A 12,008-nucleotide genomic window follows, 5' to 3' on the forward strand; every position below is an offset into this window, starting at 1 on the left:
AAAAAAAGAACAATAAAGAAATGTGTGAGAGGATGTGGAGAAACAGGAACATTCATTCGTTGTTTGCAGGAATTTAAAATTGTGCAGCCACTGTGGAAAACAGTTTGGCTGTTCCTCAGAAAGATAAGTATAGAATTACCATATGAGCCAGCTATCCCACTTCTACATATATGTTCAAAAAAATTAAAAGCAGAGACTTGAACAGATATTTGCACACCAATGTTTACAATAGCCAAATGATGTAAATAATCCAAGTGTCCATTAACATATGAATGTATAAATAAAATGTGGTATATAAATGCAATATAATATTATGCAACCATGAACAGGAACAAAGCTCTGATACATGTGACAACATGGGTGAACTTTGAAGACATGTTGAGCGCAATAAGCCAGAAACAAAAGGACAAGTATTGTATCATCTCACTGATATGATATAATCAAAACAAACAAATTCATAGAGTTAGGATGACCTCCACCCAACATTAGAAACAGAGACTCTCAATCTAGCAGCTCTTAAGGAACTGAAATTCTGCCCATAACCATATGAACTTGAAAGCAGATTCTTCCCAAAGAAGCTGTCAGGTGAGACCTCAGTCCTGGCAGACACGATGATTGCGGTCCTGTGAAAGATATTGAATCAGGACCCAAATAAGCCATGCCTGGATTCCCAACCCACAGAAAATGTGAGATAATAAACATGTCTTGTTGTTGTAAGCCATGGTGTTTTTGGTAATTTGTTACCCAGCAATAGATAACTGATACAGCAGTCAAAAATATAGAGGACATGTGTATCAGATATATAAGGTAAGTATAGGCAGTTCAGTATTTTTTTAATCAACATATTATTTGATTTTTCTGGGTTTTGTGATATGTGTGGAATTCTTCTGACTTTTAGAATTTATTAAATTTGTTGTCATTTTTTTCCTCTTTCCAATACTCGGTCCATGATCAATGTTAGTAACTAAGATCCAAACACAGTTTTTGGCACAGAGTGAGTGACTAGAAATAGCATATGCCACTTCACCATGGGGGAAAATACTCAAAATTAAGTTTATATACAACAAATTACTAATGGCACACTCCTTTCTTTTCCTGTAGTTCACTTTGGTGTAATATAATGTCATTGCCTATCCCTTAATTGCCCTTATGTTCCACAATAAATTGAATTTAACAGCATGAAAATCTTAGCTGTCATAGTAATCTGAGCAAGTAGGTAGTAAAAGTCTACAGATATAAATTAACCTTGGACCATAAAAATGACCTGAGCACAGAGTAGATTTAGCTGGTGATTACGTAGCAAATTTTCACAATAGACAGGACTTCTGAGTTCTCTACCATTCTCTGAGTTCTCTCTATTAAATGACATACTACCATTTTTATTTTTGAAAATCCAAATTTGACCTAATATTCTGCAAGTTACACGCTTCCTCTGGTTCAGGATAATGTTGGACAATTTAGGGAAATGACTCACTCATATAGGAGGATTTGGCATTTCCCTTGCAGTGAAAATCCATTCCCTTATTTCCAATAGCAGGTGTTAATGTAAATTCACTGCACACTTTTGGAAAGGGGGAATAAGCTAAAGGTTTGGACTGTTTGCAAATCACCTGTTATTGTTCCTCTTTAAACGGTTCTCTCTGACTGCATGAGGCTTTGATAGCTCATCTAGTTGCAATGGCATGAACGTAATGCTGCAGGCATGAGGCGATTGGGGGCAGTGTGTTATTGACAGAATCTCCTGAATGATGATTTATCATGAACTTCAATGGGAACAATACTTGTTCTTTCTACAAAGCCTGTTTGTTCCTCTTGCTTCACCTGGGAGGAGCACACTGCCCAGGACAGATACACTGTTTGTACTATGTTATTTAGCCTTCTGTACAGCTGCTGTTTTTTCACATGGGTTGGTGATTTTTTTTCCGATTTCTCCTTTGATGGCTTACCAAATATCTAGAATTGTGTCATGCCCAGAAATATCTGAAAGCAAGACCATTTGGCAAGAAATGAATAAAATAAAATAAGAAAGAGTTTCCAGGATAAAAACAAAACAAAACAAAACAAAAAACAGTTCGCCTTTGGCTCATAGTGGTTTCCCAAAAAGAATAGGAGATGTTTATAGCAGGAGGATATTCATGCAAATTTTATGCTTAGAAAACAAAGAATCTTATGTATCATGTGCATTCCAGGCAGACAAAACACAAAACTGATGAATGTATAGTAAATACCTTTTGGACACAATTAAACTCCTCCTTTGGCTACTTCTTATAGGACATCAGTCAACCATGGTTCTGTCCTCGCCTTTCTGAATATTTATTTTCCCTTATATCTGACCCTTAAATCAGTTAGGTATTGTCCTCCACAGACGCACATGTAGGCTCTAAGTTTAGAGTAAGTTCAAATACTATTCATCTGAATGTGAAATAATAAAACATAAGATTTAAAAATAACAGTAATTGCTTCATACCAGTGAGAAGGTTGATCCTAATGTGGACTTCAGCCAAGTTATTAAGAAAACATAATTTAAGCTGAAGGTAAGGCTTATGAAATAAACCATATTTTTTCTTATGTATTATTTATGTTTATTTTATTTATATAGTTATTTTCCTTTTTCCTTATTTTTCTATTAAATTGGAAAATTCAAAATTATTTTATAGGCCAACAGAAATGCCAGCAAGGAGTGAATGTCTAGTTCAAGGGGCACTAATTATTCAGGTCTTATATTGACTGAGAATTATAGGAACAATTTCTCATTCAGGTTATTACAGAGTTTTGTTAGACGTCTTTTTTTAAAAAAGATCCATCCCATTAAAAAGAACCTAGACACTGTTGAATGATAGTAGTGAAAGAATCCCCAAACTATCATTTGGTAGAGTTCAATCCAAAAAATATGTATTCATATTTCTACAGTATTTGGATATGACTTTTGAACATATTCTATGTGACCAAAATGATTGGTGCTGAATAGGTAATATTTGGAATATATATCGCTGAGACATGCATCTTTGGCAAGTAACTTAAAAATCATAGAAAAAAGCATTTTTTAATATAATGAACATACTTATAATAAACTGTTTCTTCAATAGCCAGCATCATTCAACAAGTAAAATCACATTCTTGAACTTTCTGACCAATTCTTTGGGCAATATATGTGTTTTGATACAGTGTTCAGCATGTCTATCAACACTAAGTCAAGATTTGGTGCAAATTGCTGAATTTCAAGCCCTTCTCTGTAAATCAAGCTATATGTGTATTGGTACTGAGGAGCAATCTCTTCTATTTAAAAAGCAATGTCTTTCCTTTCTGCATAAGTAGCTTAAGCTCCATTAGTAACTTTCCCAGTATTCATTATAACTCACAAAATAACCTTAACACACAAAACACCTTTAATCTTCTTGCTTGGGTTTTTAGTATGAGAGGAAGAGGAAGTCACCAATCACTCCTCCTTCATATGTGCACCACCTATTTGCCAAGAGCTGATTCACACTCTGCAAATCAGTGGTTTCTCCCCAAAATAAGACGAAATAGCTGCTCAAAGACATGTGACTGTACTTTTGCATTGCATGCATTTATATTATATGCAATATTGAATGGAGTTGTTTGATAAAGTCTCTTTATTTTATCATCAAACACATTACTCTCAATGAGAATTGAACCTATGTATTGTCAGTCTTCTCCTCTGACAGTGGAAAATATTTTGTACTTGCTTTGGAAGTATTTGGTGCTTTGCAAGGGAAGTGACTGCATGGATTTTAAAATTATTAAAAATGTTCAATGGAACTTAGAATTAGGAGTAAATTGGACACTGATGCAATAAAATTTAGTTTTTTTGGATATCCATTTTGGAAATTCCTAATTACTATTTCTGGCTGTTTGTGCAAAATTATGGCACTTATAGAATCATTTGCCCCAACATATACCTATTCACAATCAATATTCATGCCTTAGTTCTTTTTACTTAAATACATGAGTGATGTCACTCTGAGTTTTAATATCTATTTTAATGGTTTTATTAGTAATTTTATATTTCACTCAGCCAAATTCCCATTACTGTAAATTAAGGATTATATTAATTTTCTATTGCTGCATAACAAATTGAGACAAATGTAGAGGCTTAACACAACACTCATTGATTATCTCACAGTTCTGTAACTCAGAAGTTTTGGTAGGCTCAGCTGAGCACTCTGCTAGGGTCTCACAGGGTTGAATTCAAGGTGGCAGCCAGGCTAGGCTCTTAGTGGAAGCTCTAGGGAAGAATCCAATTCCAGGCTCGTTTAAGTTGTTTGCAGAATTCAGTTGCTTGTGGTTCTAGGACTGAGGTGCCCATTTCTTTGCCAGCTGTTGACCAGGGGTGTCAGTCCTCCTTGTGGTTACCCATGACCCTTCTCAAGTGGCCCCCTTCTTCCCTAGCATCAGCAGTAGCACATGTGCTTCTTGCACTTTACAACTCTCTGACTTTCCCTTCTGGCATCAACAAGCTCTCTGCTTTCCAGCTCTCATATGATTATATTAGGACCACCTAGAAAACATCCTTATCTTAAGGTCAACTGTCCAATAAACATAATATAATTATGGGAGTGATATATTGTTTCCATAGATTAAGGAGAGATATCTTTGGGAAACCATTGGAAAACTATGCCTAGCTCAGGGATATTATACCAAATAATATTAACTAGAATATGAACATTTAAAAAAATTAAAGAACAGATGAACATGGCCTGAAAATGTTAGTAAAACCCAAGTGATTTGTATTATTGAAATGCAATTAGAGATAACTAAAAGTATTTGAAACAAATGTGCAATATTAAAGATCCTAATGTTTGGACCTTGATGATACTTCTGTGAAAATTATCATTAATCATATATTAAAAATTTATGAAATATATATGAACATTTTTTGCCAAAACAAACAAACCTCCTGTGTACCACGTTATAGACCTTAAAAATCCACCTGGTTTCCTTGAGAAACACTGATCTAAATATTCATGGTCTGTTTATTTTGTTGCTCTACCCATTTTCCCTGGGTGATCCCTTTGACTGTCAAGACTTCAACTTTCATCTCTAAAATGATAAGTCTCAAATCTACCCCTGCATCCCTAATCTCAAGCTAGAATGTTATTTCTATTTACCCACTGGAGCTTCAGAAGATCCTTAAGCCATGTTAGATGAACTCATTATCTCTGCCAGTCCCAGTATCTTCTGATGGTGAATGTAAATTCATATTTCAATCTTGATTTTTGCAAAGATTTTTGACCAAACCAATTTTAATAATTCTGATAAAATCTTATTCTAAGAATACTTCCTCATTCATTTTAATTTCAACTACTAGTACTATTTTCAACCCATGTATTCTGTAAAAATATTTAAGGCTGCTTTTTCATCTTGTAAGGATTAATTAATTGTAAACCAACAAGTATTGTGATCCCATTCCAAATTTTACTTCTCTGTGAGAATGAAGTGACAGACTTGCACAAAGGTGGGTATCTCACAAAAGGATCAAATGCAGCACCATGTCAAAAATATATGAAATAGTAGTTCATTATTTAGGTAGAAATAAATATAAATGGAGGATCTACCTTTTTCCATATGATTAGCATCTGCTATCAATGCCTGCCTGACCACTATCACTTCACAACTCACTGTGGTCATGCACACTCACCCCATAGCTCCAATGCAAGCAAGCATCCATAACTCTTTTCCCTAGTGCTTTATCTGGCCTCTAAAGCTTGAATGACCTGCATATGGGTAACACAGGTGACAATAAATTCATGTCCTTCAAAATTGTAATGATTGATGGGACTTGGTGGATAATTGTCAGCTTCCTTGTCCCTCATTTAAGACATCTCTGAAACATAGTCTACACTGCCTCCTGGATTTCTTAGCTGGATTGAATACCAGTTGCCCATAGGGGTAATCTACTCAATAAAGCACCCTTTATGGGATCTCTTCCCTCCCCTATTTAATTTCCTCTCTTCCTTTCTGGTGCTTTCTGTAATCATTTCCCAGCAAAAAAGACTTGCTTGTCTTAGGGTCTGCCTCTGGGGGGAATACAACTGTTCTGGTTTGCTAATGCTGCCATTATGCAAATACCATAAATGGACTGACTTTTATAAAGGGTGTTTATTTGGTTACAAATTTAGAGTTCTAAGGCCATAAAAGTATCCAAACTAAGGCATCAGCAAGAAGATACCTTCACTGAAAAAGGGTAGATGGCATCTGGAACACATCTGTCAGCTGGGAAGTCATGTGGCTTGCATCTGCTGTTCCTTTGCTCCCGGGTTGCATTTCAAAATGGTGTTCTCTAAAATGTCTCTGGGTCTCTCTTAGCTTCTCCTTGGCAATCTCTGGGCTTCATCTCTTTGCTTAGCATTTCCAAACATCCTTCTGTCCACATCTCCAAGCACAGTCATCTGGGGTTGTGTTGGCTCTTAGCTTCTCTCTTAAATACTTCAGTCAACTAAACAAGACCCACCCTGAATGGGTGTAGCCACACCTCCATGGAAATAATGTAATCGAAAGTATTACCAACAGTTGGATGAGTCACATCTCCATGGAAGCACTCAATCAAAAGTTTCCACCCTAATCAAAAGAATAATAAGTCAGTCCCCACAAGATTGCATTAAAGAATATGGTTTTTGTGTGGGATGTAAGAGATTCAAACCAGCACACCAACATAAGGCAATGAACCAATGTATTGACTTGTGTTCTCCCTGGGATGCATGCACCACACTTTGGAGATGACTTTTCAAAAGCATAAAATCTTGACACTTAGTCAACATCTGGCCCTTTCCTTTTACCTGTCATTCCTCACCTTTCCTTCTTGCCCTCACATATAGTGCAGTCACACTGCAAGTCTAACCATTTAATAAAAGCTTCACTCTCTTTCACTATTCGATTTTATTATATAATTCTACAATTTCACTCATATATCATTTGGAAAAATATATCTATTTAGATAACATTTGAGATGTTATTGCCTTAATCCATTCATCTCTTCATTCATTCATCTATCATCTGTGGAGACATCAGTCATCTTGTGTCTCTGGAAAAAAATACGTTTTCAAAATATGGGATAGATGAATGAATGAAGAGATGAATGAATTAATTAAGGCAATAACATCTCAAATGTTTTCTAAATAAATAGATGACTTTTATCTGCCACCTGGTCTCATATTAGGCAGAGTGGCTCCAGTGTGGGAGTGCAAGTTCTAGGACGAAGATCTTTGGATGTGTCTAATGGGAGTCATAGGAGTAATTCTTTAACAACTACAATTTTATCATTAAAGATGCCATCTCTTCTATGATGAAAACCATTTCCCTTTTTCATACCAAGAACAAGACAAAACAGATGGGGTGATAAATATGATCTATGTCAAGTATGTCGATAATAATGTATTGGTAATGTGATTTTTTTTAAGGTAATAACTTTAAGGAATTTCTATAGATACATAGCCATTTATTCAACAAATGAACATCTGGATTAATTTCTTCACATCCAGTGCATTGAATACTATGCATTGGTGTCACCAGAATTTACAAAATGATTTTGATAACCTGAGATGCATATCTTTTATAGATTATCATATTAAGGAAAGAATGTTCCTCTTAAGTGCTCCTAATGGCTTCGCGTGGTTTGTATCAAAAAGTTACAGCATGTTCAGAACAAAACTGAATGTAGGAACACGCCCTTTCTGACCAAATGCCATGCTGAAGCAAAACCTGACTACAATACAACCAAATCTGTAAGACATTCAGAGAAAAACGCTAAGCAGACTGAGTAGCTAAGTGGAAGAATCCATTAACAAATAAGTTTTAAAGTTGTGTGGAAAACAGTAATTCAAATGGCAGAAATGAACGTTTTAGGGCACAACATGTATTTATGTAAAAGTTAGAAATAAATTTTTGCTGTTTTGACCTTTCATATATCCCTTTTTACCATCCTTTATGCTTTCCTCTATTTCAGCTGCAGATATATTTAACAGAAAGGGAACCATCAAAATACAAAACACGCAAACACTTCAGAAGTATAGTTTCTGCAAAACTCGATACAACTATAATCTTTTACAAATTAAATTCCAAAGGTTAAAAAGAACTCAGCACTGAGAGAAAGACAAAGAAAAGATGTGCCCTCAGGGAGCTTTGAGAGTCTGCTTCTATTGTGTTATAATAAACTGATTTCTCATGCATATTACTATTCCTTATTTTTAGCCTCCTGGATTTCCGGCTTTTGGACAAAAGAGGTTAATAATGACAAATAAAAACGAATGTGTTCTTTTTCCCAAAGTTTGCCATGAGAAAAGGCCAAAGGATTGCCATCAGGGAGTGAGTCTGGAATCTTTAGATTCACCTGTCCTTCACAGAAACAACAGAATATATCTCTATCAGAAGTGATTGCTGCCAAAATAAATTCACTTCAGGCAGTAGGTATTTCAATAGATAATAAACTGTATGGATTAGATGCCAGAGTTGCTATGTTAGGAAGCCCAGATGGAAGCACAGATCAAAACACAGAATGACTAGAAGGCATAGTAAAAAATACAGGCAGAGGAGGTCTCCGCCTGTTTCTCTTACACACCATCAAAGACATAAGTGTCTTTGAGCTTTGAAGGGAAAGCCAAGGCAAAAAATGAAATTATTAGAGCAGGTGCTGTCTACATTTTCCCCCCTAGTCTGCTTTGCCTTTTGCACACAAAATTAAATTGAGAGCTAAGGAACGCATCATCAACTAAAATGAAAATGAAAATCTATGTCCTAACTACCATCTTCAATCTCTACTTTAAACCAGTGTTTAGACTTTTTAGATATTAAGGTGTTTTTTTTTCCTTTTTTTGCCCCCAATAATATTTGGAGAATGATGTTATCAAAGAGTAAAAATCTCTCACCATCAAAAAGCAGAAGAGAGGAATGAAGCAAATTACAAAATACAGAAAAATAATTAAAAATATTAGAATAATTTTAATATAAATATCCAGCTAAGCTAATAGCGATGGATTAATTGAGTTACACTCTATCAGCATTATAAATAAAACATATTGCTCTTGTATATTGAAAACAAAAAATGTAATTATACTTATTGAATATCCTGGTGGTCAGCTAATATTCCTCCCTATAATCCCTTTAGTAGCTAAGAGGAAGTAAAATAAGAGATTCATCTTAGACAAAAACAATGGCTTTATTATCTGTTTCTCTTATATTATAACAGCAGATGATTCTATTTCTGTGGTTATGCAACACAGACTTCTGTATAAACCACAGCATCAAGCACTCTATATTTCCTTTTGAATCTTTGATTGGAATGATATTATTATTATGCTCATTTAGTACTTATTGAGCACCCACACAAGCTAGGCATTGCAGAGCTTCATAATACAAAAAGACAGCCCCAGTGCCACACCAAGATTTGATTTTTAAAAATAACAGAACTACCTTTTATCCCATTAAATTGGTTATTGCCTAAGAAATGTATTATTTGTTTTAGTCTTGCATGGTTACCTATTTCACAAAATTAGATCAATTTTTAACGACTCCTTTAAATTGCAATGTCTCCATTCAGAAAATGGACCAAATAAAATTCATTCTTTAGGTAGTTGAAAAGCATGAAAATAAAACTTGGCAGAATGTGCAGTCATTTCTGTGAGTGTGATTGCAGACAGAAATAAGAAAAAGACATGTAGTTAAAATCCAGATATTAAAATTTTTAAGAAAATGTTTTTCTTCCCAGGGCAGCGTAATTTAAAGGTTAAAAAAAAAAATAACAACCAAAGACAAATATCACTATGTACATTCTGAGAGAACCATAGACCATACAAGCAACAAAACACATATTGTATATCTGAATTGACATAAAGGCCCTAGGAACAACCTGAAAAGAGCAGATTCTGAGATTTCTGCATGCACTGAAGTTCTGTGAGTTAAGACTATTTATCAGTTAGAAGGATCTTCCCCAGAAAATTCCATTACGGCTTTCATTAGTGGAATTACCATAAGCACCAACACTTGCAGATACTTTCATAGTCCTTGCAGGAGTTACTTATTTCTGTTTGTTTGAAAATTTAGGATGAAGTGTCTTTTGCATCTATAGGCAAGGTACAGAAGATGGCCTTAGGCAACCTCACACTAAGGATGGGAAGGTAAACTTGACCCAAAATTTCTAGTCTGTGATTTAAAATGTTTCAAATGCCTTATAAATGTTCATATCATTCAACCAGAAATCCAACTTCATGAGTTCATTAAATAATATATTCATTTATCTCAACAATATTTATTGAATGCTTATTACGTGTTTGGCACTGAGCTAATTCCTAGAGAGTCAGTAGTAAAAAGTAAATATGATAATTAAAATAGATAATGTCTTCACCTTCATTTAGCTTACTGTCTAGTAAAAAAGGCAGACTGCGAATAAATAAATATATAGGTGTATTGATCTACAATTGCAAACACATAAGAGTAATGGAGGAAAAATATGTGTCATTATGAGAGATTAACATTGTGAAGTGTACCCAATTTAGATTAGGAGCTCAGGGAGACACTGCCATGGTAAAATTTTCCCAGGATCAGCATACCACATCCTCTTCCTCCATTTGTTTTTTTCAACTCCTCTCATTAGGACAGTTCTTTAAACTCATTAAGATCGAGTTTATTTAGCCTTCTTTTTTCCCCAATCTTTCAGTCCCTTTCACTTTACTGTCCTTATTATCCTACTAATATTTTATGATACATCACTTCAATGGCCTTCTGGCTAATACCCTACCCTTCCTGTTCTTCTGTCTGCTTAGTGCTCTCTTCTGTCAAGCGCCACTCAGGAGAACTCCACTCCACTGTCCCTCTCTGCTCCTGAGCAGGGATGCTGCTGAAGAAGATCTACTGCATATTGTTCCCCATGTACATTCATGATCACAAATCTCAAATGGGTGCTTAAAATCACCTGCTTCTCCTGTTAAACCACAAACCTTCTCTTCTCACCTCAAATTCTCCTCTACTCTTTTACCACTTCACACTCAATTCATCTGCTACTTTAGAGAGAAAATAGAAACCATCACATGTAACCCTTTTCTTTCCCAGTAATAAAAATACAAACCTGCACAACTATACCCATCTTATATTTCTTACTACTCATTGTTATAAAAGAGAATCTCTTCTGACTTACGGCTAATTCCCCTCTCATATCTCAGGGAAAATTAGTGTCTTAGCTTCTTAGCTTCTAAAACAAATGTCATTCACTGTATTGGCTTAAACAATGGGAATTTGTTGGTTTATGTTTTTGAAAGTGGGGGAAGTCTAAAAATCAAGGTGTCAGCAAGGTGATGCTTTCTCACTGAAGACTCTGGAATTCTGGTGCTGGCTTCCAGTGATCCTTGGGTCCGTGGCTTTTCTATCACATGGCAATGCACATGGTAGTGTCCTCTCCTTTCTCTTCTGTGTCCCAATAATTTTCAGCTTTGGCTACCCTCCACCCCTACCCCATGGCTTTGTCTTCATAAAGTATCCAGTAGTGGGATTAAGGCTCAACCTCATTCACTTGGGCCATACCATAACTAAAAATAACATCTTCAAAAGGTCCTGTTTACAATGGTTCACAGCCATAGGAATGGACTGGGATCAAAAACACTTTTTGTTTGTTTGTTTGTTTCCTATGGTATAGATATTTACATGAGGGGATTTGCAAGCTAAGTGTGGGAAATGCAGACTGGTTTCTCCTTGCAGCTTATAGTAAAATGCAAGAGGAAAGGAATAAGCTGAGAGTGGAACTCCTGAGCACAAAGAAACCAGAAAATGAGGATTTAGAAAATTCTGAGGCTATGCAGAACACGCTCCATGTGAGGGTTTAACTGAACATGGAACCAGTCAGCAATTCTGTGGAAGTCAGGGTTGGAAATAAGTTATCCAGAAAGGATCTATGTAAGAATCCTTCTGTCTGATCAGTTGGGTCCCTGTGAAGTACCTTCAAAGCCAGCAAGTTTTTTGCAAGATTTGTATGAGCAGAACCACTGTCAGCCTGGAGTAAAAGG

The sequence above is a fragment of the Choloepus didactylus genome, chromosome 7, assembly GCF_015220235.1.
Source record: "Choloepus didactylus isolate mChoDid1 chromosome 7, mChoDid1.pri, whole genome shotgun sequence".
NCBI classification, from domain to species: domain Eukaryota; kingdom Metazoa; phylum Chordata; class Mammalia; order Pilosa; family Megalonychidae; genus Choloepus; species Choloepus didactylus.